The following is a 24,032-nucleotide window of genomic DNA, read 5'->3' as shown; positions in this document are numbered from 1 at the left end:
CTGTCCCTCATGTATCCATCTTTCAACGTGCCCATGACTGACGTCAGGCGAACCAGTCTGTAGTTCCCTGGCTTGTCCTGACCACCCGTCTTAAACAGTAGCACCACGTTAGCCCAACCTCCGGTTATCTGGTACCTCACCCGTGTCTATCGATGATACAGATATTTCAGCACGGGGCACAACAATCACTTCTCTAGCTTCCCACAGAGATCGAGAGTATACCTGATAAGGTCCTGGGCACTTATCCGCCTTTAACCATTTCAAGACATCCAACACCTCCTCCTCTGTAATGTGGATATTTTGCAAAATGACATCATCTATGTCCCAAAGATATTTCCCAAACCATCATTCTATTCTATATCTTCCTGGTCCTTCTCCACAGGAAATACTTGTTCAGTATGTCCACCATCTCCTGCAGTTCCACGTGCAGGCTGTCTTGATATTTGAGGGGCCTTCTTCTCTCCTCAGTGACCCTTTTGTCCTTTATGGAATTGTATAAACATTTTGGATTCTCCTAAAACCTATTTGCCAAAGCAATCTCATGTCCCCTTGTTGCCCTCCTGATTTCCCTCTATCCCTAAACAACACTGTAATCTCCCCCTCCCTGACTGATCCCTACTCAACACTGCAATTTCCCCCTCCCTGACTGATCCCGACCCAACACTGCACTCACCACCTCCCTGACAGATACCTACACAACACTGCACTCACCCCCTCCCTGACTGATCCCAACCCAACACTGCATTCTCCCCGTCCCTGACTGATCCCTACCCAACACTGCACTCACCCCCTCCCTGACTGATTCCTACACAACACTGCACTCTCCCATTCCCTGACTGATCCCTACCCAACACTGCACTCACCCTCTCCCTGACTGATTCCTACACAACACTGCACTCACCACCTCCCTGACTGATCCCAACCAACACTGCACTCTCCCCCTCCCTGACTGATCCCTACACAACACTGCACTCACCCCCTCCCTGACTGATCCCTACCCAACACTGCAATCTCCCCTCCCTGCCTGATCTCTACCCAATACTGCAATCTCCCCCTCCCTGACTGATCCCGACCCAACACTGCACTCTCCCTCTCCCAGACTGATCCCTACCCAACACTGCAATCTCCCCCTCCCTGTTTGATCTCTACCCAACACTGCACTCCCCCCTCCCTGACTGATCCCTACCCAACACTGCAATCTCCCCCTCCCTGACTGATCCCTACCCAACACTGCACTCTCCCGCTCCTTGACTGATCCCTACACAACACTGCAACCTCCCCCTCCCTGACTGATCTCTACCCAACACTGCACTCTCCCCCCCTGACTGATCCCTACCCAACACTGCACTCACCCCCTCTCTGACTGAACTCTAATAACACTGCAACCTCCCCCTCCCTGACTGATCCCTACCCAACACTGTAATCTCCCCCTCCCTGACTGATCCCTACCCAACAATGCTCTCACACTCTCCCTGATTAATCTCTACCCAACACTGCAGTCACCCCCTCCCTGACTGATCTCTACCCAACACTGAAATCTCCCCCTCCCTGACTGATCCCTACCCAACACTGTAATCTCCCCCGCCCTGACTGATACCTACACAACACTGCACTCTCCCCCTCCCTGACTGATCCCAACCCAACACTGCACTCACACCATCCCTGACTGATCGCTACCCAACACTGCAATCTCCCCCTCCCTGACTGATCCCTACCCAACACTGCACTCTCCCCCTCCCTGACTGATCCCTACACAACACTGCAGTCACCCGCTCCCTGACTGATCACAACCCAACACTGCAGTCTCCTCCTCCCTGACTGATCCCTACACAACACGGCAATCTCCCCCTCCCTGACTGATCCCTACCCAACACTGAACTCACCTCCTCCCTGTCTGATCCCTACACAACACTGCAATCACCCCCTCCATGACTGATCCCTACACAACACTGCACTCTCCCCCTCCCTGAGTGATCCCTACCCAACACTGCACACACCCCCTCCCTGACTGATTCCTACCCAACACTGCAGTCTCCCCCTCCCTGACTGATCCCGACACAACTCTGCGATCTCCCCCTCCCTGACTGATCCCTACACAACACTGCAATCTCCCCCTCCCTGACTGATCCCTACCCAACACTGCACTCACCCCCTCCCTGACTGATCCCTACCCAACACTGCACTCACCCCCTCCCTGACTGATCCCTACACAACACAGCACTCCCCTCTCCCTGACTGATCCCTACCCAACACTGCACTCACCCCCTCACTGAATGATCCCTACCCAACACTGCACTCACCCCCTCCCTGACTGATCCCTACCCAACACTGCACTCACCTCTTCCCTGACTGATCCCTACCCAACACTGCAATCTCCCCCTCCCTGACTGATCCCTACTCAACATTGCACTCACCCCCTCCCTGACTGATCCCTACTCCACACTGCACTCACCCCCCTCCCTGACTGATTCCTACACAACACTGCACTCACCACCTCCCTGACTGATCCCAACCAACACTGCACTCTCCCCCTCCCTGACTGATCCCTACACAACACTGCACTCACCCCCTCCCTGACTGATCCCTACCCAACACTGCAATCTCCCCTCCCTGCCTGATCTCTACCCAATACTGCAATCTCCCCCTCCCTGACTGATCCCGACCCAACACTGCACTCTCCCTCTCCCAGACTGATCCCTACCCAACACTGCAATCTCCCCCTCCCTGTTTGATCTCTACCCAACACTGCACTCCCCCCTCCCTGACTGATCCCTACCCAACACTGCAATCTCCCCCTCCCTGACTGATCCCTACCCAACACTGCACTCTCCCGCTCCTTGACTGATCCCTACACAACACTGCAACCTCCCCCTCCCTGACTGATCTCTACCCAACACTGCACTCTCCCCCCCTGACTGATCCCTACCCAACACTGCACTCACCCCCTCTCTGACTGAACTCTACTAACACTGCAACCTCCCCCTCCCTGACTGATCCCTACCCAACACTGTAATCTCCCCCTCCCTGACTGATCCCTACCCAACAATGCTCTCACACTCTCCCTGATTAATCTCTACCCAACACTGCAGTCACCCCCTCCCTGACTGATCTCTACCCAACACTGAAATCTCCCCCTCCCTGACTGATCCCTACCCAACACTGTAATCTCCCCCGCCCTGACTGATACCTACACAACACTGCACTCTCCCCCTCCCTGACTGATCCCAACCCAACACTGCACTCACACCATCCCTGACTGATCGCTACCCAACACTGCAATCTCCCCCTCCCTGACTGATCCCTACCCAACACTGCACTCTCCCCCTCCCTGACTGATCCCTACACAACACTGCAGTCACCCGCTCCCTGACTGATCACAACCCAACACTGCAGTCTCCTCCTCCCTGACTGATCCCTACACAACACGGCAATCTCCCCCTCCCTGACTGATCCCTACCCAACACTGAACTCACCTCCTCCCTGTCTGATCCCTACACAACACTGCAATCACCCCCTCCATGACTGATCCCTACACAACACTGCACTCTCCCCCTCCCTGAGTGATCCCTACCCAACACTGCACACACCCCCTCCCTGACTGATTCCTACCCAACACTGCAGTCTCCCCCTCCCTGACTGATCCCGACACAACTCTGCGATCTCCCCCTCCCTGACTGATCCCTACACAACACTGCAATCTCCCCCTCCCTGACTGATCCCTACCCAACACTGCACTCACCCCCTCCCTGACTGATCCCTACCCAACACTGCACTCACCCCCTCCCTGACTGATCCCTACACAACACAGCACTCCCCTCTCCCTGACTGATCCCTACCCAACACTGCACTCACCCCCTCACTGAATGATCCCTACCCAAAACTGCACTCACCCCCTCCCTTACTGATCCCTACCCAACACTGCACTCACCTCTTCCCTGACTGATCCCTACCCAACACTGCAATCTCCCCCTCCCTGACTGATCCCTACTCAACATTGCACTCACCCCCTCCCTGACTGATCCCTACTCCACACTGCACTCACCCCCCTCCCTGACTGATCCCGACACAACGCTGCAATCTCCCCCTCCCAGACTGATCCCTACACAACAGTGCACTCTCCCCCTCCCTGACTGATCCCTACACAACACTGCAATCTCCCAACCCTGACTGATCCATGCACAACACTGCAATCTCCCACTCCATGACTGATCCCAACCCAACACTGCACTCACGCACTCCCTGACTGATCCCTACACAACACTGTGATCTCCCCCTCCCTGACTGATCCCTACCCAACACTGCTCTCACCCCCTCCCTGTCTGATCCCTACCCAACACTGCAATCTCCCATCCCTGACTGATCCCTATCCAACACTGCAATCCCCCCTCACTGACTGATCCCTACACAACACTGCACTCTCCCATCCCTGTCTGATCCCTACACAACTCTGCAATCTCCCCTCCCTGACTGATCCCTACACAACACTGCACTCTCCCCCTCCCTGACTGATCCCTACCCAACACTGCACTCACCCCCTCCCTGACTGATCCCTACCCAACACTGCACTCACCCCCTCCCTGACTGATCCCTACCCATCACTGCACTCACCCCCTCCCTGACTGATCCCTAACCAACACTGCACTCACCCCCTCCCTGACTGATCCCAACCCAACACTGCATTCACCCCCTCCCTGACTGATCCCTACACAACACTGCATTCACCCCCTCCCTGACTGATCCCTACCCAACACTGCACTCACCCCCTCCCTGACCGATCCCTACCCAACACTGTAATCTCCCGCTCCCTGACTGATCCCTACCCAACACTGCACTCACCCCCTCCCTGACTGATCCCTACCCATCACTGCACTCACCCCCTCCCTGACTGATCCCTACCCATCACTGCACTCACCCCCTCCCTGACTGATCCCTAAGCAACTCTGTAATCTCCCCCTCCCTGACTGATCGCTACCTAACACTGCACTCAGCCCCTCCCTGACTGATCCCAAACCAACACTGCACTCACCCCCTCCCTGACTGATCCCTACCCAACACTGCACTCACCCCCTCCCTGACTGATCCCTACCCAACACTGCACTCACCCCCTCCCTGACTGATCCCTACCCAACACTGCACTCACCCCCTCCCTGACTGATCCCTACCCATCACTGCACTCACCCCCTCCCTGACTGATCCCTACCCATCACTGCACTCACCCCCTCCCTGACTGATCCCTAAGCAACTCTGTAATCTCCCCCTCCCTGACTGATCGCTACCTAACACTGCACTCAGCCCCTCCCTGACTGATCCCAAACCAACACTGCACTCACCCCCTCCCTGACTGATCCCTACCCAACACTGCACTCACCCCCTCCCTGACTGATCCCTGTCCAACACTGCACTCACCCCCTCCCTGACTGATCCCTACCCAACACTGCAATCTCCCCCTCCCAGACTGATCCCTACCCATCACTGCACTCACCCCCTCCCTGACTGATCCCTACACAACACTGCACTCACCCCCTCCCTGACTGATCCCTGTCCAACACTGCACTCACCCCCTCCCTGACTGATCCCTACCCAACACTGCAATCTCCCCCTCCCAGACTGATCTCTACCCATCACTGCACTCACCCCCTCCCTGACTGATCCCTACACAACACTGCAATGACCCCCTCCCTGACTGATCCCTACCCAACACTGCAATCTCCCCCTCCCAGACTGATCTCTACCCATCACTGCACTCACCCCCTCCCTGACTGATCCCTACACAACACCGCAATCAGCCCCTCCCTGACTGATCACTACACAACACTGCAATCTCCCCCTCCCTGACTGATCCCTACACAACACTGCACTCACCCCCTCCCTGACTGATCCCTACCCAACACTGCACTCACCTCCTCCCTGACTGACTCCTCCCCAACACTGCACTCACCCCCTCCCTGACTGATCCCTACCCAACACTGCACTCACCCCCTCCCTAACTGATCCCTGTCCAACACTGCACTCACCCCCTCCCTGACTGATCCCTACCCAACACTGCAATCTCCCCCTCCCAGACTGATCCCTACCCATCACTGCACTCACCCCCTCCCTGACTGATCCCTACACAACACTGCACTCACCACTCCCAGACTGATCTCTACCCATCACTGCACTCACCCCCTCCCTGACTGATCCCTACACAACACTGCAATGACCCCCTCCCTGACTGATCCCTACACAACACTGCAATGACCCTCTCCCTGACTGATCCCTACACAACACCGCAATCAGCCCCTCCCTGACTGATCACTACACAACACTGCACTCACCCCCTCCCTGACTAATTCCAACCCAACACTGCACTCACCCCCTCCCTGACTGATCCCTACCCAACACTGCACTCACCTCCTCCCTGACTGACTCCTCCCCAACACTGCACTCACCCCCTCCCTGACTGTTTCCTACCCAACACTGCACTCACCCCCTCCCTGACTGATCCCTACCCAATACTGCACTCACCTCTTCCCTGACTGATCCCTACCCAACACTGCAATCTCCCCCTCCCTGACTGATCCCTACTCAACATTGCACTCACCCCCTCCCTAACTGATTCCTACTCAACACTGCACTCACACCCCTCCCTGACTGATCCCTACACAACACTGCAATCTCCCCCTCCCTGACTGATCCATACATAACACTGCACTCACCCCCTCCCTGACTGTTTCCTACCCAACACTGCACTCACCCCCTCCCTGACTGATCCCTACCCAATACTGCACTCACCTCTTCCCTGACTGATCCCTACCCAACACTGCAATCTCCCCCTCCCTGACTGATCCCTACTCAACATTGCACTCACCCCCTCCCTGACTGATTCCTACTCAACACTGCACTCACACCCCTCCCTGACTGATCCGTACTCAACACTGCAACCTCCCCCTCCCTGTCTGATCCCTACACAACAGTGCACTCTCCCCCTCCCTGACTGATCCCTACCCAACACTGCAATCTCCCCTCCCTGACTGATCCCTACACAACACTGCAATCTCCCACTCCCTGACTGATCCCTACCCAACACTGCACTCACCCACTCCCTGACTGATGCCTACTCAACACTGCACTCACCCACTCGCTGACTGATCCCTACACAACCCTGTGATTTCCCCCTCCCTGACTGATCCCTACCCAACACAGCACTCACCCCCTCCCTGTCTGATCCCTACCCAACACTGCAATCCCCCCTCCCTGACTGATCCCTATCCAATACTGCAATTCCCCCTTCCCTGACTGATCCCTACCCAACACTGCAATCCCCCCCACTGACTGATCCCTACCCAACACTGCAATCCCCCCTCACTGACTGATCCCTACACAACACTGCACTCTCCCCCTCCCTGTCTGATCTCTACGCAACACTGCGATCTCCCCCTCCCTGACTGACCCCGACCCAACACTGCACTCACCCCCGCCCTGACTGATCCCTAAACAACACTGCAATCTCCCCTCCCTGCCTGATCCCTACACAACACTGCAATCTCCCCCTCCCTGACTGATCCCTACCCAACACTGCACTCACCCACTCCCTGACTGATCCCTACCCAACACTGCAATCTCCCCCTCCCTGACTGATCCCTACACAACACTGTAATCTCCCCCTCCCTGACTGATCCCTACACAACACTGTCATCTCCCGCTCCCTGACTGATCACTACCCAACACTGCACTCACCCACTCCCTGACTGATCCCTACACAACACAGCACTCCCCCCTCCCTGACTGATCCCTACCCAACACTGCACTCTCCCTCTCCCTGACTGATCCCTACACAACACAGCACTCCCCCCTCCCTGACTGATCCCTACCCAACACTGCACTCACCCCCTCACTGACTGATCCCTACCCAACACTGCACTCACCCCCTCCCTGACTGATCCCTACCCAACACTGCACTCACCTCTTCCCTGACTGATCCCTACCCAACACTGCAATCTCCCCCTCCCAAACTGATCCCTACTCAACATTGCACTCACCCCCTCCCTGACTGATTCCTACTCAACACTGCACTCACCACCCTCCCTGACTGATCCCTACACAACACTGCAATCTCCCCCTCCCTGACTGATCCCTACACAACATTGCAGTCTCCCCCTCCGTGACTGATCCGTACTCAACACTGCAATCTCCCCCTCCCTGACTGATCCCTACACAACAGTGCACTTTTCCCCTCCCTGACTGATCCCTACACAACACTGCAATCTCCGCTCCCTGGCAGATCCCTACACAACACTGCAATCTCCCACTCCCTGACTGATCCCTACCCAACACTGCACTCACCCACTCCCTGACTGATGCCTACTCAACAATGCACTCACCCACTCGCTGACTGATCCCTACACAACACTGTGATTTCCCCTCCCTGACTGATCCCTACCCAACACTGCACTCACCCCCTCCCTGTCTGATCCCTACCCAACACTGCAATCCCCCCTCCCTGACTTATCCCTATCCAACACTGCAATTCCCCTCTCCCTGACTGATCCCTACCCAACACTGCACTCCCCCCCACTGACTGATCCCTATCCAACACTGCAATCCCCCCTCACTGATTGATTCCTACACAACAGTGCACTCTCCCCATCCCTGTCTGATCCCTACACAACACTGCAATCTCCCCCTCCCTGACTGATCCCTACCCAACACTGCACTCACCCCCTCCTGACTAATTCCAACCCAACACTGCACTCACCCCCTTCGTGACTGATCCCTACCCAACACTGAACTCACCCCCTCCCTGACTGATCCCTACCCAACACTGCAATCTCCCCTCCCTGACTGATCCCTACACAACACTGCAATCTCCCACTCCCTGACTGATCCCTACCCAACACTGCACTCACCCACTCCCAGACTGATGCCTACTCAACACTGCACTCACCCACTCGCTGACTGACCCCTACACAACCCTGTGATTTCCCCCTCCCTGACTGATCCCTACCCAACACAGCACTCACCCCCTCCCTGTCTGATCCCTACCCAACACTGCAATTCCCCCTTCCCTGACTGATCCCTACCCAACAATGCAATCCCCCCCACTGACTGATCCCTACCCAACACTGCAATCCCCCCTCACTGACTGATCCGTACCCAACACTGCACTCACCCCCTCCCTGACTGATCCCTACCCAACACTGCACTCACCCCCTCCCTGACTGATCCCTACCCAACACTGCACTCACCCCCTCCCTGACTGATCCCTACCCAACACTGCACTCACCCCCTCCCTGACTGATCCCTACACAACACAGCACTCACCCCCTCCCTGACTGATCCCTACCCAACACTGCACTCACCCCTTCCCTGACTGATCCCTACCCATCACTGCACTCACCCCCTCCCTGACTGATCCCAACCCAACACTGCACTCACCCCCTCCCTGACTGATCACTACCCAACACTGCATTCACCCCCTCCCTGACTGATCCCTACCCAACTCTGCACTCACCCCCTCCATGACTGATCCCTATCCAACACTGCACTCACCCTCTCCCTGACTGATCTCTCTCCAACACTGCACTCACCCCCTCCCTGACTGATCCCAACCCAACACTGCACTCACCCCCTCCCTGACTGATCACTACCCAACACTGCATTCACCCCCTCCCTGACCGATCCCTACCCAACACTGCACTCACCCCCTCCCTCACTAATCCCTACCCAACTCTGCACTCACCCCCTCCCTGACTGATCCCTACACATCACTGCACTCGCCCCCTCCCTGACTGATCCCTACCCAACACTGTAATCTCCCCCTCCCTGACTGATCGCTACCCAACACTGCACTCAGCCCCTCCCTGACTGATCCCAACCCAACACTGCACTCACCCCCTCCCTGCCTGATCCCTGCCCAACACTGCACTCACCCCCTCCCTGCCTGATCCCTGCCCAACACTGCACTCACCCCCTCCCTGACTGATCTCTATCCAACACTGCACTCACCCCCTCCCTCACTGATCCCTGCCCAACACTGCAATCTTCCCCTCCCAGACTGATCCCTACTCAACATTGCACTCACCCCCTCCCTGACCGATCCCTACACAACACTGCACTCACCCCTCCCAGACTGATCTCTACCCAGCACTGCACTCACCCCCTCCCTGACTGATCCCTACACAACACTGCAATCACCCCCTCCCTGACTGATCCCTACACAACACTGCAATCTCCCCCTCCCTGACTGATCCCTACCCAACACTGCACTCACCTCCTCCCTGACTGATCCCTACCCAACACTGCACTCACCTCCTCCCTGACTGATCCCTACCCAACACTGCACTCACCCCCTCCCAGACTGATCCCTACCCAACACTGCACTCACCCCCTCCCTGACTGATCCCTACACAACACTGCAATCACCCCCTCCCTGACTGATCCCTACACAACACTGCAATCTCCCCCTCCCTGACTGATCCCTACCCAACACTGCACTCACCTCCTCCCTGACTGATCCCTACCCAACACTGCACTCACCTCCTCCCTGACTGATCCCTACCCAACACTGCACTCACCTCCTCCCTGACTGATCCCTACCCAACACTGCACTCACCCCCTCCCTGACTAATCCCTACACAACACTGCACTCACCCCCTCCCTGACTGATTCCAACACAACACTGCACTCACCCCCTCCCTGACTGATCTCTATCCAACACTGCACTCACCCCCTCCCTGACTGATCCCTGCCCAACACTGCACTCACCCCCTCCCTGACTGATCCCTACACAACACTGCACTCACCCCCTCCCTGACTGATCTCTATCCAACACTGCACTCACCCCCTCCCTGACTGATCCCTGCCCAACACTGCAATCTTCCCCTCCCAGACTGATCCCTACCCAACACTGCACTCACCCCTCCCAGACTGATCTCTACCCAGCACTGCACTCACCCCCTCCCTGACTGATCCCTACACAACACTGCAATCACCCCCTCCCTGACTGATCCCTACCCAACACTGCACTCTCCCCCCCGTGACTGATCCCTACCCAACACTGCACTCACCCCCTCCCTGACTGATCCCTACCCAATACTGCACTCACCCCCTCCCTGACTGATCCCTACCCAACACTGCAATCTCCCCCTCCCTGACTGATTCCTACCCAACACTGCACTCACCCCCTCCCTGACTGATCCCTACACAACACTGCACTCACCCCCTCCCTGACTGATCCCTACCCAATACTGCACTCACCTCCTCCCTGACTGACTCCTCCCCAACACTGCACTCACCTCCTCCCTGACTGATTCCTACCCAACACTGCACTCACCCCCTCCCTGACTGATCCCTACACAACACTGCACTCACCCCCTCCCTGACTGATCCCTACACAACACTGCACTCACCCTCTCCCTGACTGATCCCTACCCAACACTGTATTCTCCCGCTCCCTGACTGATCCCTACCCAACACTGCACTCACCCCCTCCCTGACTGATCCCTACACAACACAGCACTCACCCCCTCCCTCACTGATCCCTACCCAACTCTCCACTCACCCCCTCCCTGACGGATCCCTACCCATCACTGCACTCGCCCCCTCCCTGACTGATCCCTACCCAACACTGTAATCTCCACCTCCCTGACTGATTCCTACCCAACACTGCACTCAGCCCCTCCCTGACTGATCCCAACCCAACACTGCACTCACCCCCTCCCTGACTGATCTCTATCCAACACTGCACTCACCCCCTCCCTAACTGATCCCTGCCCAACACTGCAAGCTTCCCCTCCCAGACTGATCCCTACCCAACATTGCACTCACCCCTCCCAGACTGATCTCTACCCAGCACTGCACTCACCCCCTCCCTGACTGATCCCTACACAACACTGCAATCACCCCCTCCCTGACTGATCCCTACCCAACACTGCAATCAGCCCCTCCCTGACTGATCCCTACACAACACTGTAATGTCTCCCTTCCTGACTGATCCCTACACAACACTGCAATCTCCCCCTTCCTTAGTGATACCTACACAACTCTGCACTCTCCACTCCCACTCCCCCCCTCCCCCCCGTCGGAAGGTTAGATCGCATGGAATCCAGGGGGCATTGGCAAACTGGGTACACAATTGGCTTGATGGTAGGAAGCAGAGGGTAATAGTCAGACTGAAGGCCTGTGACTAGTGGTGTGCCTCAGTGGTCATAGAATCATAGAATCCCTCCTCTGTGGAAACATGCCCTTCGGCCCAACACGTCTTCTGGCCCTCTGAAGTTTATTCCACCCTAACCCATTCCCCTACCCTGTTACTCTACATTTACCCCTGACTAACGCAACTTACTTACACATCCATGAACACTATAGGCAATTGAGCATGGCTAATTTACCTGACCTGCACATCTTTGGATTGTGGAAGGAAACCGGAGCACCCAGAGGAAACCTACGCAGACACGGGGAGATGGTACAAACTCAGTTGTTGTGGCATAGTGACTCAGTGGTTGGAACTGCTGCCTCACAGTGCCAGGGACCCCAGTGACTCTCTGTGTGGAGTTTGCACATTCTTCCCGTGTCTGCGTGGGTTTCCTCCGGGTGCTCCGGTTTCCTTCCACAATCCAAAAATGTACAGGTCAGATGAATTGACCAAGCTAAATTGCCCATAGTGGTAGGTGCATTCGTCCAGTGTAAATATTGGGTATGGAAAATAGATCTGGGTGGGTTACTCTTCGGCAGGTCGGTGTGGATTTGTTGGGCCAAATGGCCTGTTTCCATACTGTAGGAAATCTAACCCGAACAGGATCTAACCCACACAGAGTATCCTGTGAGGTTGGAATTGAACCCAGATCCACGGTGCTGTGAGGTAGCAGTGCTAACCACTGAGCCACTGTGCCACTGAGCTGGTCAGTGCTAGGCCCATTGCAGTTTGTTATCGATATCAATGATTTGGATGAGGATGTTTAAGGCATGATTAGTAAGTTTGCAGGTTACACTAAAATAAGTGAGGAAGGTTCTCAGCAATTGCAACAGGGCCTTGATCAGCTGGGAATTGGGCTGAGAAATGGCAAATGGAGTTTACTATAGACAAGGGCGAGATCGAGCATTTGGAAAGTCACATCAAGACAGGGGTTTAATGCTGAATGGTCGGGCCTGAAGGAGTGTAGTGGAACAGAGGGACCTTGGATGCCAGGAGCACGGCTCTCTGAACTCAGGAAGACGGGGCAGTGAAGAAGGCTTTTGGCACACTGGGCCCTTCATCAGTCAGAGCATGGAATATCGAAGTTGGGCAGTTCTGTTGCAGTTGTACAGGATTCAGTTTTGGCCACCTTGCTATCGGAAGGATGTTATTAAACTGGAAAGAGTGCGGACGAAATTTACAAGGATGTTGCCAGAACTCAACTGGACAGTTATAGAGAGAGGTTGGACAAGCTCAACATTGCCTTTAGTGTGCAGGAGACTGAGGGGTGTCCTTATAGAGGTGTATAAGGTCATGGGAGGCATGGGAATGCACTCAGTCTTTATCCAAGGCGTGGGACATCAAGGACGAAAGGGCAACAGTTTAAGGTAAAAGGGGAAAGATTAAAAGTAAACCCGAGGGACAACCCTTTTCTCCAGAGGGTGAGACACATACGGAGTGAACTACCAGTGGAAGTAGTCAAGGAGGATACATTTAATAACATTTAAAAGGCACTTGGACAAATACATGGAAAGGAACATATTGGAAGGATATTGGCCAAGTGCAGGGAAAGGGGTTAGCGTGGATGGGCCAGTTTGAGCCTGTCTCCATGCTGCAGAACTCTGTGACTCTATGAACATACCCAGGTGTCCCATAATACAGAATCAGCCAAAGCAACACGAACACGAGCCGGTACAAATGTGAAACTGTCCTGCAGAATTTGGCAGGAAACCAGCCTGGCCTTGCAGCGAAATTTCCTGGTACAGGAGCTGTGGTGAGAAGCCCATAGAGTACTGGGGAAGGAATATGGAAAGCTCACTCCACTGCCGATAGCCTGGAGGACCCCCGGCTGGGATCCAGTCACCCCAGGGTAACCTACAGGCTGTGAATGAGCTATGTCTCTGACACAATGAGCAAGGCAGAACATTGCAGGAAAATCTCACCCACATGGGACTACTCCAGTTACAACTGGGAAGAGCCCAATCCAGTGAAAGGAGGGTCTCTGGGGATATGGAGGCAGCCTCAGGTTACATGGACAATCTGGAAGGACAGTGTATGAGCTCCAAACAGCTGCATGGGTCATGTACACCTGCAACACGGAACAACACGCATCAGGCCCTAGTAGGAGGTGCCAGGAGCAAATACAATCCCTAGGGAACAAGGGCTCCTTCCAGAATGGGATAGTGTGTGCCTTTGGGATTCTACCTCCCCAGGGAGATAATGACAGGCCCCACACTGACACATCCACACCTGCCCACAGATGGGAACTCCCACTGCCTTTCTCCCAGGTAACTGCACCTTTTGCCCCCAGCTCTGACCCACAGACGGACTCCGATTCCATGAATCCTGTGGTTACCCAGTGTCAGACAGTTGATGGTCTCACTCCGTACACAACAGCCCGTCCAGGCACCCAGCTGGTGGGCAGCACCAAAAAGGCCACTCTGTTTGATCCTGTCTCAAACCCAGATACATTTTTGGACGAGACAGACCGACAGTCTTTCATACACGGACTGGATGCTGACAAACAAACTAAATTAATCACCATGACTTTGTCCACCAGGACATTCAGCCCTCCCTGAGGGACAACAGTGAGGGAGGGGCATCCATGATGTTTTGAAGGCAGCGGTCCTCACTGCTCGAGAGAAGTCCCATCCCGGGTTAGTGACAAACAGCGGAAATATTTGTTCCAGGAGAACACCCACACTAACATGGTTCACTGTCAGTTACAGCAGCTCACCAAGGGCTGGGTTAGTAACAGCTGGAAGGACACTTTCGGTGGGACACTGGGCTTGGTGCGAGGAATTCCATTTATCCCAAGTGACAAAGTTAGGATGGGGATCGAAAGTATCGGAATTATATTAAAAAAGGTATTTGGATGGGGTATCATGATTCCATCCCACATGCTGTGGAGATAGAGGGGACATAGACAGGGGCCACACTTACGTAAATGTGAAGGAACAGGCCATACCACAACATTCCCACCGCCTGTCATTAACGAATCCGGCTCCTCTCACATCAAGCTGTGGTCCTAACTGCACTCACCTTGATATACCTCGGGATACCGGTGGTTAGAATTGCAGACTGCAACAGATGGTACGATCATGGTGAATAATACCTGGACACACCCCCAGGGGCTGGAAGGTAGATGGAACTCCCCGGGTGATCACCTCAGTTTCATTCATTTGCAGCGTTTGAGTGTTCCTGGCTGGGCCCAGTATTGATTGCCTGTCCGTAGCTGCTCGGGAGCTGGTTTTGGTGGTGAGCTGCCTCCTTGAACTGTTGCAGGTTATGGACCCACAAGGTCCTTAGGGAGGGAATTCCAGGAGCTTGAGCCAGCAGGTCTCATTCCCTTGCATTTATTCTGCTCACTGGATGTTGTCTATGCATCCCAATTCTGTATGGATTCTCAGAACGGAATATGTTTTGTCGAAACAGTTACAAGTGCCACAGTCGCTCAGTGGTGAGCACTGTTACCTCACAGCACCAGTGACCTGGGTTTGATTCCACTCCTGAGCGACTGTCTGTGTGGTGTTTGTACATTCTCCCTGCAACTGCATGGGTTTTCTCCCACTGTTCAATGGTGCACATTTTTGACAGATTGCCCATCGTGTCGAGGGATATTCAGATTAGCTGGAATAGCCACGGGAAATGCAGGGTTTCAGGGATATCATCAGGGGATGGATCTGAGTTGCATTCTCTTCAGAGGGTCATTGTGAACTCGATGGGCTGAAGGGCCTGTTTCTGCTCTGTAGGGATTCTATCATATCACTTATCAGCCATATGACAATCGGTTTGACCAATTTACAAAATGGCTTTCGCTCAAACAGCAGGCTACTCTGACAACAAAAAAAAACGGCTTTTAAAATTAGGTTTGTAATTCATTCTATAAGCTTCTTTCCATTCTAAAGATAGGGTGGGGGGAGGGGGAATGGGTGAAATGTTGCGGCCTCCTTGCCAAAACACAGATAGACAGCCAAGAGATGCTGGGTATATTGGACAAGTTATACTCCCAAATCACAAAAGCCAGACAGCAGCCAGATGGTTATCCCATCAGCATAATGTCAAAGGCAGCAGGTCCCCTGGGAAGACATATCCCTAACAACGTCTCCACCAAACAAAGGAGGGCCCATACAGGAAGTCCCCGGGACCTGCTACACAAATAAACTAACATCCAAATGATCAGCAACGCTTCAAACTATTAACTGATTCTCCGAATGGGCCAGAAGGAGAGAAAGTTCTGGGAAACCATCCAGAAATGAACAAAACCATGGATCACCTGCAAACTGATCTCTTGAATTTTCTGGAGGCTTTCTGAGGTGACCAACATGGCAAGGGACAGAGACCAGCTCACCAACCAGAGAGAGGGAGAGAGAGAGGGAGCGAGACAAACTGAAGGAAACCCCAGGAGCATGGGAAAGAGGGAGTGTGAAAAACCATTGAGAGAGAGGGAGCTAGAACCAACTGGAATACTGAGTGTCACCCCTTCAGTCTGTCCATGCTTCAACGCCTGTTTCTCTCAGTCTGACTTCCCCTTCTCTCTTTGTCCTTCTCTCTCCCTGTCTGTCTCTTTCTCTCAATCTGCCTTTCTCTCACACCCTCCGTCTCACTGTCTGTCTCATCCCCCTTCTCCATCCCCACTCTCTCGACCTCTCTCTCTTTTTCTCACCCTCCCTTTCTCTTTTTCTTTATTTCAGACCTGAAAGTGCTCACCCAATTTTGAACACACTAAAAACAATTGCCCATCATTTTCACTCTCCTCCCAAATTTATTCCCTTCCCCAAATACCTTCCCTCCAAAATACCTACCTCACCAACTGTGCCCCCCTCAAATATTTTCCTGCCCCCTCAACATTGCTGTGAGCCCCACTCCCTGGGGCAGAGGGAGTTGAGTGGAAGAGTGTGGAGCTGGAAAAGCCCAGCAGGTCAGGCCTGAAACATCCACTCTCCTGGCTGACCTGCTGTGCTTCTCCAGCTCCTCACTTTGTAACTCTGACTCTCCAACATCTGCAGTCCTCACTTTCTCACACCGGTAAATGAGTCTGGGTTGACTGACTGGCCTGTGACTTATTTTAATATACAGCCATATCCCAGTCCGAGAATTACAGAAGGTTTGCATCACAGATGGAGTCCTTTCTGCCAATTATGCCCCCTCCACCATTAAATGATCCTGGTCCGGTTCAGGATCCTCAGAATTGGCCCCTGAATGGCCTCATTGACTATCCTTCGTGTGGAGACCTCTTCTCCACCCTGTCTCAGACTTTGCATCACATGCTATCCCTCCCTCCATCTCTCTATGACCACAGTCCCTCCTTTCTCCACCAACCCCAAAACCCCATCAAACCTCCCCCTGTCTCTGGCTGTCCCACTCTCTCCTTGTCTCCCACTCTCCCCCTTCCCATGCAAACTTACAGCCCCTGGGCTGGAGGACATAGTGCAGAGTCTAACTCGCCTTTTGACACTGACTGCTGTAATGCACAGCAAGATCCCACTCTAAAACCATCGCCAAGTACACACACTGTCCTTCTCCCTCCATATATGTCCTTCTCATTCTCTCTCTCCCTGTCTCTCTCACTCTGTCCTTTTCTCACTCCACCTCCCTGACTTACTGCCCATTTCTCTCTCTCCACTTTCTCCATCTCCACTCTCTCCATGTCTCTCTCTCTTCTTGTCACTCTCCCTTTCTCGTTCTCTTTCTCTCTTTTTCAGACGCACTCAGAAAAGTACTTCATGTTCCTTCCATTCACCCACTCCCCACAGTCGGGGTAAATCCTGGGAGAGACCAGGCACTGAGGCAAACTCTTCCCAATGCCCCTTCCCCAGTCACTGGGACAGAGCAGAGGGGTCCAGGGAGAAAGAGGGTGAGAAACTACAGGAGAGAAAGAGAGATGGACGGACAGACAGCGTGAGGGAGGGAGAGAACAAGACAAAGACAGGCGGGGGGGGGGTGGAAGGGGGAGAGGAAGTGAGAAGAACTGAGAGAGAGCACGACAGAGAGAGACAGAGAGAGAGAGAGTGAAACTCCAGGAAGAGAAATACAATGTCAGACAGATACAAGGTGAAAATGGGGAGAGAAAAAGAGGGAGAGAAGTTCAGGCAGACAGCAAGACGGAAATCCCAGGGAGAGATATAGGACAGAGAGAGAGAGGAGCTGCAGCAGCAGAGACATAGAGCTGAGAGAGTGGGGTGGTGGTGGGGGCTGTGATGTGGCTACAATGATGTACAGGCAGGAATAACAAGTTCCCACAGAGCTGAGAAACAGAAGCAGAGAGAGATGAGCAAGGTGTTAGTTTTGTGAAAGACTGAATGATTAAGCATTACTGAAAAATCCGGTGAGGTGACAAAGGAGGAAGGGAATCTACTGGGAAATAGAAACAGGACAGACATGTGAAGGATGTTGAGAGATAGGGATTGAAGGAAAGATGTGGGAGAGAGAACTGGGAACACAAAAATAGACATGAGAGCCGCAGAGAGAGGGGGAAGCAGTGAAATCTGTGGGATCAGATCCCTCTCTAGCATTTTGCTCCTTTGTCTCTCCCCGTTCCCACACACGGCCTGAATCCCACTGTGTGTGTTTGTGTGTGAGTGTGTGTGTGTGTGTGTGTGTATGCGCGCGCGTGTGTGTGTCTGTGTGTATGTGTGTGTGTGTGTGTGTGTCTGTGTGTGTCTGCGTGTGTGTGTGTCTGTGTGTGTGTGTCTGTGTGTGTCTGCGTGTGTGTGTGTGTGTCTGTGTGTGTCTGCGTGTGTGTGTGCCTGTTTGTCTGTGTCTACGTGTGTGTGTGCGCCTGTGTGTGTGTCTGTGTGTTTCTGCGTGTGTGTGCCTGCGTGTGTGTGCCTGTGTGTGTGTGCCTATGCGTGTGTGTGTGTGTGTATGTATGTGCCTGTGTGTGTCTGTGTGTGTGTGTGTCTGTGTGTGTGTGTGTGTGTGCCTGTATGTGTCTGTGTGTGTGTGTGTGTGCGTGTGTCCGTGTGCGTGTGTGCTTTCGTCTGATGATTCCTCATGGCAGAATAATTTGATTTTCTGTCTCTGTATTGTCCTAGTTTCAGCTCGCAAATTGAATGTTGAATCATCCACTATCCTGTTGAATACCAGAGCAGGCTCGAGGGGCCGGATGGTCTCCTCCTGTTCCTATTTCAGATGGTCTTATGTTCTTAACACTACCTCCCAGCTCTTGGCCCCCACACTGGAGGTTCGGACGACATAAGGGCCTGATCTGTAGAGGGCTGCCCTCTTCCGTGAGTCTCGGAGGGAACCAGCCTGATTTGGATTGGAGTTGTAGCCTCTCAGTGAGAAGTGAAATCTCCTTGAGGTTCCCCTCAGTCTGTCACTGTAAGGTGGAGCAGGCCAGTCTCGGGGAAGCAAACAGCAGGCCAGATGTGCTCTGTCCTCCAGCTCCATTTCAGACGGCCACATGGGAGGGGCTTGTTTCATCCATCAGCTTCCCGTGCTCTCCCTTCTGGGATAGGGTGGGGCTGAATGGCCTTGCTCCTGGCTCCTATTGAGGTGCAGGCTGGCTATGAGTGGGTTATACAGGGCATGCCCCTGGAGTGAAGTCAGTTAGCTCAGTTGGCTGGACAGTTGGTTTATAATGCAGAGTAAAACCAATAGCGTGTGTTCAATTCCCACACCAGCTGGGGTTATTCTGAAGGACTCTCCTTCCCAACCTCTCCCCACAGCCGGGCCATGGAGATCCTCTGATTAAATCCCCACCAGACCCCGCTCTGTAATGAGGAGCTGTCCCATGCTCTGGTAAGACATTACATTGGTTTGTACCTGGGGCACTGTGTGCAGGAATAGTCACTGCATTGCCAATGGGATGTTAGTGTGTGGGGAAGGTTTACCGGATGAATTCCCACTGGAATGAATGGCACTCTCTTTCCCCCAGTTAATTCACTCTTGCAGCTTTTGTGTCTTTGGAGACACAAGGACCAATTCACCTGAAGCAGCAGGTGGATTTTATATTCATGAGCACCCAATAAGATTGGCTAGTTTACACACATACACACACACACATACACTCCCTCAAACACACATAGACACACTCTCACACACACATACACAAAGGACCCCGCCACACACAGGCTCTTTCTCACACACACACACACGCTCCCTCAAACACAAACACAGACACACTCTCACACACAAGCACACACTATATCTCTCACACACAGACATACGCTCCCTCAAATACACATACAGGCACACTCTCTCACACATACACGCAGACACACTCTCTCTCACACAGACACACTCTCTCACACACACAAATACACACACTCTCTCAATTACACACGCACACTCTCATTCTCTCACACACCCACTCACTCTCACACACACAGACACTCTCTCTCACGCAGACACACTATCACACACACACAAATACACACACTCTCTCATTTACACACACACACACTCATTCTCTCACACACCCACTCACTCTCATGCACACAGACACTCTCTCTCTCACACACACTCTCTGTCTCTCACACACACAGACATTCTCTCTCACACACATACACACAGACAGACACACAAACACACGATCCCTCAAGCACACACAGACACACTCTCACATACACACATAAACGCACAGTTACTCTCTCTCTCATACACACATACACTCGCAGACACACGCTCCCTCAAACACACACAGACACACTCTCTCACAAACACACATAAACGCACAGTTACTCTCACACACACACATACACACGCAGACACACACGCTCCCTCAAGCACATATAGACCCACTCTCTCTCACACACACACATGGACACACACTCTCTCTCACACACGCACACTGACACACACTCTCACACACACAGACGCTCTCTCTCACACACACACAAACACACAGTTACACTCTCTCTCACACACACATACACACACAGACACACGCTCCCTCAAATATGCATACACACACTCTCTCTCACACACACACTGACACACACACTCTCTCACACACACATACACACTATTTCTCACATAAGACACACTGTCATACAGACACACAGACATATACACACATAGACACGCAGACACACACACAATAGACAAACAGACACATTCTCTCACACACACAGACACACTCTCACATACACATACACACAATCTCTCACACACAATCTCTCACACACATCCACACTCTCTCACGCACACCCTCACTCACACACTTGCACACAGAGACACACACACCCTCAAACACACACAGCTACACGCTCTCACATGAACATGCACTTTCTCTCTCACACACACAAATACAGACACACAGAGATACACATGCATCCACTCTTTCATACACACAAACACGGGCAGTCGCTCTCGCTCTCTCTCTCTCTCACACACACACACAGCTGTAAAGGCATGGTTGAGGTATTGCTGGAGAAATGATTTCTCCGAGGACTGGGCCATGATCTCACATGATGAGTGCACCAGGGGGACAGACAGCAGCTACAGAGACTTGTTGGATCTTCCTGTGCACCACCTCTTGCATCGACAGCATTTGTCTGTTTGGGTGCCTGATTTTCTAAAATGTCTCCAAGCAACAAGTAACAATAGATTGATGAAAGTTTTCCTCCAAACCATGTTTCAGACACATGCTGCTGTTATTTTTCACTGATTGTGTAAAATGATCTGGATCTGCTGAAATCAGGAGTGGCTTCCATTTCAAACTACGACACCAGAGTGCCCCGGGGACCCTGAGGAAATGATCAGGGAATTGCATCTGTTCCTTTCTACCCTTTGCAATCTGTACCGCCAGATAGTGCACCCTCAGTACCTCAGATAGTTCTCCCTCAATACCCCAGATAGTTCTCCCTCAATACATCAGATAGTTCTCCCTCAGTACCTCAGATAGTCCTCCCTCAGTACCTCAGAAAGTGCTCCATCAATACCTCAGATAGTGCACCCTCAGTACCTCAGATAGTGCACCCTCAGTACCTCAGATAGTTCTCCCTCAATACCCCAGATAGTTCTCCCTCAATACATCAGATAGTTCTCCCTCAGTACCTCAGATAGTCCTCCCTCAGTACCTCAGATAGTGCGCCCTCAGTACCTCAGATAGTGCACCCTCAGTACCTCAGATAGTGCACCCTCAGTACCTCAGATAGTGCTCCCTCAGTACCTCAGATAGTGCACCCTCAGTACCTCAGATAGTGCACCCTCAGTATCTCAGATAGTTCTCCCTCAATATCTCAGATAGTTCTCCCTCAATAGCTCAGATAGTGCTCCCTCAATACTTCAGATAGTGCTCCCTCAGTACCACAGATAGTGCTCCATAAATACCTCTGAAAGGTATTCCTCAATAGCTCAGAGAGTGCTCCCTCAATACCTCAGATATTTCTCCCCAGTACATCAGAAAGTGCTCTTTCAATACCTCAGAAAGTGCCCCCTCAATAGGTCCCATAGTTCTCCCTCAGTACCTCTGAACATGCTCCCTCAATTCCTCAGAGAGTGCTCTCTCAGTACCTCAGATAGTGCTCCCTCAATACCTCTGAAAGAGCTTCCTCAATAGCACAGAAAGTGCTCCCGCAATACCTCACATATTTCTCCCTCAATACCTCAGAAATTGCTCCCTCAATACCTCAGAAATGGCTCCCTCAATACCTCAGATAGTTCTCCCTCAATATCTCAGATAGTTCTCCCTCAATAGCTCAGATAGTTCTCCCTCAATACCTCAGAATGTGCTCCCTCAATACCTCAGATAGTTCTCCCTCAATATCTCAGATAGTTCTCCCTCAATAGCTCAGACACTTCTCCCTCAGTACCTCAGATAATACTCTCTCAATTCCTCAGAAAGTGCTCCCTCAATACCTCAGTATGTCCTCTCTCAGTACCTCAGAAAGTGCACCCTCGGTACCTCAGAAAGTGCTCCCTCGGTACCTCAGAAAGTGCTCCCTCAATACCTCTGAAAGAGCTTCCTCAACAGCACAGAAATTGCTCCCTCAATACCTCAGATAGTTCTCCCTCAATACCTCAGATAGTGCTCCCTCAATACCTCAGAATGTGCTCCGCAATACCTCAGAAAGTGCTCCCTCAATACCTCAGATAGTGCTCCCTCAATGCCTCAGAAAGTGCTCCCGCAATATCTCAAAAATTGCTCCATCAGTACCTCAGAAAATGCTCCCTCAATATCTCAAAAATGATCCCTCAATACCTCAGAATGTGCTCTCTCAATACCTCAGACAGTGCTCCCTCAGTACCACAGATAGTTCTCCCTCATTACTTCAGATAGTAATCCCTTAATACCTCAGAAATTGCTCCCTCAATATCTCAAAAAGTGCTCCATCAGTACCTCAGATAATGCTGCCTCCATACCTCAGATGGTGCTCCCCAAATACCTTAGATAGTGCTCCCTCAGTACCTCAGACTGTGCTCCCTCAATACCTCAGAAAGTGCTCCCTCAGTACCTCAGACAGTGCTCCCCGATACCTCAAAAGGTGCTCTCTCAGTACCTCAGAAATTGCTCCCTCAGTACATCGGAAAGTGCGCCCTCAACTTCTCTGAAAGTGCTCCGTCAATACCTGAGAAAGTGCTCTCTCAATACCTCAGATATGTCTCCCTCAATGTCTCAGAAAGTGCTCCCTCAATACCTCAGATAGATCGCCCTCAATATATCAGATAGTTCTCCCTCAATACCTCAGATAGTGCTCCCTCAATACTTCAGATAGTTCTCCCTCAGTACCTCAGATAGTTCTCCCTCAGTAGCTCAGATATTGCTCACTCAATTCTTCAGATCCTGCTCCCTCAATTCCTCAGAAAGTGCTCACTCAGTACTTCAGAACGTGCTCCCTCAGTACGTTAGAAAGTGCTCACTCAATATCTCAGACAGTGCTCTGTCAGTACATCAGAATGTGCTCCCTCAATACCTCAGAAAGTGCTC

Source organism: Chiloscyllium plagiosum, unplaced genomic scaffold, assembly GCF_037043375.1.
Source record: "Chiloscyllium plagiosum isolate Xiang-an unplaced genomic scaffold, Cpla_swu_hap1 HiC_scaffold_38, whole genome shotgun sequence".
Taxonomy (NCBI): Eukaryota; Metazoa; Chordata; class Chondrichthyes; order Orectolobiformes; family Hemiscylliidae; genus Chiloscyllium; species Chiloscyllium plagiosum.
The sequence above is the reverse complement of the archived record's forward strand: the minus strand, read 5'-3'. Positions refer to the sequence as shown.